Raw genomic sequence first — 6,934 nt, 5'->3', positions numbered from 1 at the left:
ATGCCATGGACGAGGCCAAACGGCGTGCCATCCGTCGTCAATGTTGGCGGAACCACGCCCGGTCGTTGGAGAAAGAAGCCGGCTACGCGAAGATCAACGAGTCGGTGGCCAGCGCATCTGTGTCCGCTGCCAACATCGACGGAAAGTAGAACATGGGAGGCCGCCATCGACGCGTTGCCAGCTTGCACAACCGTGACTTGTTCGATTCAGCGTTGACCCCCACCTCAGCTTCACGGAAGCGGAGGAGCCCCCCTTCCCCTCCAGCTGAAGCACCCTATTTGCCACTCCGATGAGCGGCAAAGCCGTACATAGGGAAGATAAAGTGAAAGTAAGTGCATCTAGTGCCACCCCTAATTGGTTTTGGAGTATTGACGACAAACATGGTTGAGGGACTAATGTGTTTGTGAGAATTGCAGGATAACACAGGTAGAAGTCCCTCATTGATTCGGTTTACCTACCAGAGATGACCCCTAAAAATGTCTGAAGACATTGAAGACAATGGTGGTTCGTGAAGAGATTCACATTGAAGATAATGACGTGAAGACATTCACTTGAAGACTATGGAGTGCGAAGACATAGTTTCTTTCATAATTTCCTTTTCTTCTTTCTTGAGTCATACGAACCACCGTACTGTTAAGTGGGGTCCAAGTGAACAAAGTCGGATGACTGAAGTGATGCTCAACCAAAATCCTATGTCTTCGAGCGAAGACAATGAGAGCAAATATTATCCAGAATTGGATGAGCCAGCTTTGCTTGCAGCCCAAGCCAAGCTGCCGCGTGTGTTTGAAATCCGACCGTTGGACACGTGTCGGTTCCTTAGTGACCCAGGATCATTTCAGACATATCAGGTCGGGTTGCCTCCTGGCTATAAATAGCCCACCCCTAAACCATAAATTGGTGGCTGCTCAGAGTTAGTGCATGGATTTTGTCATTTGAGAGCAACCCACCTTCGAAGCCTTTGAGAGAGAGATCCTTGCGAGGACAAAGCCCAAAACACCCAGAGCCAAAGAGTGTTAGGCATCACTGAAGTCTTTCTATCCTTGTGACCTGAAGACTTGTTACACTTGAGGATTGTGCATCCTCCAGCCGGTTAGGCGTCACGTTCTGAGGATCCAAGAGTCATTGTGGATCGCCGGTGAATGGAGTCTGTGAAGGTTTGGAAGTCTACCTTGAAGACTTACCAGAGTGATTGGGCGAGGACTGGGTGTCCTTAGCTCAAGGGGAATAAGATGAAGACACAGTCTTCTGAGTTCAATCTCAGCCTACCTAACAAGACGTACAGTTGTCACAGCAACTGGAACTGGTCTACCAAATCCTTATCTTTGCCAAGCCACTGGTTCTATCCCCTACCTTCCTTACCTTTCAGTTTGTCTTCATGAAGTCATTGCTTGCTTGCCTGATCTATTTGACTTCACTGTGTAGACTTGTAACTATTTGGCTTCATACTGTCTTCCATTCTGATCCTGTCTACCTAGCTGTTGTTAGTCTTCGTGCTTTCACTATATTGCTTGCTTGACTATTGCTTGTCTAGTGTAGTTTATCTTTCACTGCATATCATATAGGTTCAGATTAACAATTTGTCTTCAAAGACCTCGTGTTTTGAAGACTTTCATAAAAATCGCCTATTCACCCCCCTCTAGTTGATAACTAGCACTTTCAATTGGTATCAGAGCAAGGTACTCCATTGTTCTGTGTGATTCAGTTTAACCACCTGGAGTTTTAGCTATGTCGACTGCAGGGATAATCAAGGTCTCCGCTGCGTGTCCCATCTTTGATGGCACTGAATATCCCTACTGGAAGAATAGGATGCGCATGCATCCTGAAGCCATTGATGTCGATCTGTGGTATGTCGTCAAGAATGGCGTTCCCAAGACTGGTGAAGGTGTCACCCCCATTGATGTGAAGAAGTTCATTCAACTGGACTCTACCGCCAAGAACATCATCTGTGGTCATCTGACCAAAGGGCAGTATGGCCGTGTGAGCGCTCTGGAAACGTCGAAGCTAGTCTAGGACTGGCTCTCCAAGGTCAATGAAGGCGTCTCAACACAGCGTGATCAATGAATCAGTACTCTTCACAACCTCTTCAACTGCTTCAAAAGGCATGACAACGAGAACGTTTAGCTCACGTTTGATCGCCTCACTGATATCACCAATAAGCTTCGTGCACTCGGTGCAACTGACATTATGAAGCATGAAATTGTGAAGACACTGCTGAGATCTCTCGACAGCTCATTTGACACCTTAGCCCTGATGATACAAGAATGCCCTGATTTCAAGACACTCGATCCGTCTGACATAAGGCTCAACACACATGAGTACCAGCTATCTGAGAAATGAGATATCTATGGCCCCAACTACGGCCGAACTCGTGCCTTGAAGGCAAAGGCTGCGGCTTCCTCATCTGGAGAAGAATCTGACTGCAATTCTGATGATCCTGAAGACATTGGAAAGGAGCTTGCTATGCTTGTGAAGAAGTTCCAGAGATTCACCAGGAAGAAAAACTTTAGAAAGTCTTCACGATCCAGCTCAAGGGACGATGAAGCTTACACCTATGACAACAAGAAAAGAACCTGTCACAAGTGCAAGAAACCTGGCCACTACATCTCTGAATGTCCACAGTGGGACAATGAGAAGAAGAAAAAGAAGAACAAAGAATATGATTCTGATGACAACAAGAAGAAGAAATCCTCAAAGTCTTCTTCCAAATCTTCCTCTAAGTCTTCATCACACAAGAAGAGCTCATCAGGCAAGGCACGTGCTTTTGTTGGCAAGGAAATGGATTCAGAGGAGGAGTCAGGTTCTAAGGAGGAAGTGGTGGAGTATGAGGAGGAGTCTGACTCTGGTATCGCAAGTCTGGCTCTAGCTACAGCCTACATCGCCAAGTCCATCTTCAACACTGAAGAAAATGACTCCGTCACCAACACTAATGGCGAGAACGACTCGGCTCCCACCTACTGCTTCATGGCACGTGGTGTCAAGGTAAACTCTCGCGATGCTTACTTTCAAACATCAAGTGAAGATGACTCTGATGGTGAATCCAAACCCAGCTACAAAAAACTTGCTAAAATTGCAACTGAACAACAGAAAGCTATGGAACATATTCAAAAACTATTAGACAAAAGCGATGACCTGTTGGACACGGAAATGACTAAGACTCAGTCCTTAATTGAAGACATAAAAAATCTTCATGTTAAGTACCAGGAACTTGAAGGTCGTCATGAAACCCTCTCAACATCTCATGAAAAGCTTTCCTACGATTATCTTCAAAGGAAGTAGGAACTTGAGAAATTGAGATCGGATCATGAAGATCTTCAAAAGGAGAATGAGTCACTTCACGCTCAATAGATCAGTCCCGCTCAGGAAGGATTTGAACCACCATGTTTAAAATGCATTGAGCGTGATAACGCTGTCTCTGTTGCTGGATGTTCTACTGCTCCTGTTGCAATATCTTCAACTGCTGATGTGGTTACTAACCCCTCTGTTGAGGATACCACTACTATTGCTGATGAGAATACCAGGTTGAAGACACTGATTGAGACAGGGATGTACAAAAGCCTCAAAGGGCATCAGACATTATGTGATGTCCTCAAAAAGCAGATTCTGAACCGAAACCCTAGAAAAGAGGGTATTGGGTTCGAGAGGAAAATGAATGTTGATGGGTCATACTGGAAGCCTGAGCAGTACCCCAAAACCACATGGGTTGCTGCAAAGGAACCTTCAGTAGATCCATCCACCTTATCTGGTTTCACTTGCGCTAACCCTATTATCATTGATGAATCCTTTGATGCAAACTATACACTGTTTAAGGATCAGAATGGTGAAGTGTTTGCCAGGTATATTGGGACTAACTGCAGGAATGGACCACCTATGAAGAAGATCTGGGTACCTAAACAGTGTATTGAGAATCTTCCTGTGAATGTCATCCTGACACCACCAAGGAAGAAGACAAACCCGAGACCTATGGCTTCATATGGCCCTAAGGCTTCATACAGATACAAGACTCACCTGAGTCACCCTAACGCCAATGTTTTGCAGGGAAACCATACTCATACTTATGAATATGAGCGTGTGTCTTCAAACCGCTATGTTCATAGAACTAAGAACTTTTCTGCTTATTCATATGAGTATCGTTCTTCTCCTGCAAGGCTATTTGCTAGGGCTCCAAAGCCAAAATTCTCAGATGCTGCACTTAGACTCGTTGCTTCTAAGCCACCCCTGATGTGGGTGGTTAAGAAGAATTAACTTTCTTTTGCAGGGAAAGGTCTCCAGCCGGAAATCAAAGGCGTCCGATGCTATTACTGGAGACCTAAAACACATTATGGGGCACAAGATAAAATGCCAAAATGGTCTTACTATGTATTTAGTATCTGAATCACTTGCCAGTCATACTATCAGTCCTAACCTTGATCTAAGCTTTGATAATCCTCTTGTGCATCAAATATTTATGCTTCACGACTCTCTTGGTGAAGCCTATCCCCCAAACTGCACTGTAGGCCTCGACACCTCGTGCTTCAGAATGGATTATGGACAGTGGATGCACTAATCACATGACTGGCGATCGAAGTCTTCTGATGGATTCAACGTTGCATCCATCAGACAAGAGCCACATCACATTTGCTGACACTGGTAAAAGCAAGGTATTGGGCCTAGGTAGAGTTGCAATCTCAAGGGATCAGCACATGGACAAAGTGATGCTTGTTGAATCCCTTGGTTTCAACTTAATGTCTGTCTCAATGCTTTGTGACTTAAACATGATTGTGCTATTTGGAAAATATCGCTACCTTGTACTGATGGAATCTGACAAGTCTCTAGTCTTTGAAGGATATCGAAAAGATGATCTGTATATGGTAGATTTCTTAGCAGGTCTACAGATGGCCGTATGTCTTCTTGCAAAAGCTTCAGAATGCTAGCTTTGGCATCAAAGGCTAGGGCATGCTGGCATGAGGAACTTGCACACTATCGCGAAGAAGAAGCATGTTGTGGGCATCAAAGGCGTCAAGTTCAAGAAGGATCATTTGTGTGGCGCCTGCGAAGCTGGAAAGATGACAAGAGCCAAGCATCCTTCGAAGACTATCATGACCACATCTCAACCCTTCGAGCTGCTGCACATGGAGTTATTTGGCCCTACTCACTATTCCACTCTCAATGCTATTGCCTGCCTCTATGGCTTCATCATTGTTGATGATTACTCTCAATACACTTGGGTGCATATAATCCTCTACAAGACTGAAGTGCGGGATGTCTTCAGACGCTTTGCCAACCATGCCATGAAGAACTACGGTGTCAAGATCAAGCACATCAGAAGCGACAATGGCACTAAGTTCAAGAACACCAGCCTCGACCTCTACCTGGATACCATGGTTATCACTCATGAGTTCTCTGCTCCTTACACACCTCAGCAGAATGGCATCGCCGAGTGCAACAACAGAACTCTTATTGAGATGGCTCAAACGATGCTTGATGAGTACAAGACTCCATGAAAGTTCTGGCCTGAAGCCATTGACACTGCATGCCACGTCATCAACCGTGTTTATCTTCACAAGCTTCTGAAGAAAACTTCCTATGAGCTCCTAACTGGTAAGAAGCCAAACGTAAGTTACCTCAGAGTATTTGGTGCTAGGTGCTGGATCAAGGATCCTCATCACACTTCAAAATTTGCACCGAAAGCACATGAAGGTTTGATGCTTGGTTACAGAAAGGATTCGCACTCCTACAGAGTCTTCAACCTCTTTCACTATAAAGTGGTTGAAACTGTGGATGTGCGGTTCGATGAGACTAACGGCTCGCAAAGAGAGCACCTTCCAAATGTGCTAGATGAATTATCCCCAAGTGAGTCAATCAAGCAAATGGGAACTGGCGAAATCATACCCTCTGAGAGTCTGTCTGAAGAGGAACTTGTCATTTCTGCACCTGATCAACCTGAAGACAATGCTCAGCCTGAAGACAATTCCCCAAATGATGACAATGATCTGCAAGAGCAAAATCTTCGTCCTGCTCATCCTCGTGTTGCAAATGAAGTACAGATTGAGAAGATGATTGATAGCCTCAATGCACCTAGTCCACTCACTCGTTCAAGAGCCACACAAAGAGCAACACAACTCACCAATTTCTGTGGACACTTTGCATTTGTCTCAATCTCAGAACCCATGAAAGTGTCTGAAGCCTTCATGGAACCTGAATGGATTCAAGCCATGCAAGAAGATCTCCAACAGTTTGAGTTGAACAATGTGTGGGAACTGGTCAAGCGTCCTGATCCTCGGAAGCACAATATCATTGGCACCAAATGGATATATCGCAACAAGCAAGATGAACATGGTCAAGTGGTCAGAAACAAATCTCATCTAGTTGCTCAAGGCTACACTCAAGTGGAAGGGATTGACTTTGATGAAACTTTTGCTCCTGTGGCAAGGCTTGAAGCTATTCGCATACTGCTTGCCTATGCAAATCATCACAACATTCTCCTATATCAAATGGATGTGAAGAGTGCTTTTCTCAATGGAAAGATAGAAGAAGAAGTATATGTTGCACAACCTCCTGGCTTTGAAGATCCAAAACATCCTGATATGGTGTACAAGCTCAACAGGGCACTGTATGGCCTCAAACAAGCCTCTCGCGCTTGGTATGATACGCTCAAGGACTTCTTGAAGAGCAAAGGCTTCAAACCTGGTTCATTGGACCCTACACTCTTCACGAAGACTTATGACGGTGAACTGTTTGTGTGCCAAATATATGTGGATGACATTATCTTCGGCTGCACCAATAAGAAATACAGTGATGAGTTTGGTCATATGATGCAAGAGCAATATCAGATGTCCATGATGGGTGAACTAAAGTTCTTTCTAGGTCTCCAAATCCGTCAGCAATGCAACGACATCTTCATCTCTCAAGAAAAATATCTCAAAGATTGCCTGAAGAAGTTTGGAATGCAAGACTA

The sequence above is a fragment of the Triticum dicoccoides genome, chromosome 6B (genome assembly GCF_002162155.2).
Source record: "Triticum dicoccoides isolate Atlit2015 ecotype Zavitan chromosome 6B, WEW_v2.0, whole genome shotgun sequence".
Lineage (NCBI taxonomy): Eukaryota > Viridiplantae > Streptophyta > Magnoliopsida > Poales > Poaceae > Triticum > Triticum dicoccoides.
This window is presented reverse-complemented; position numbering follows the sequence as displayed.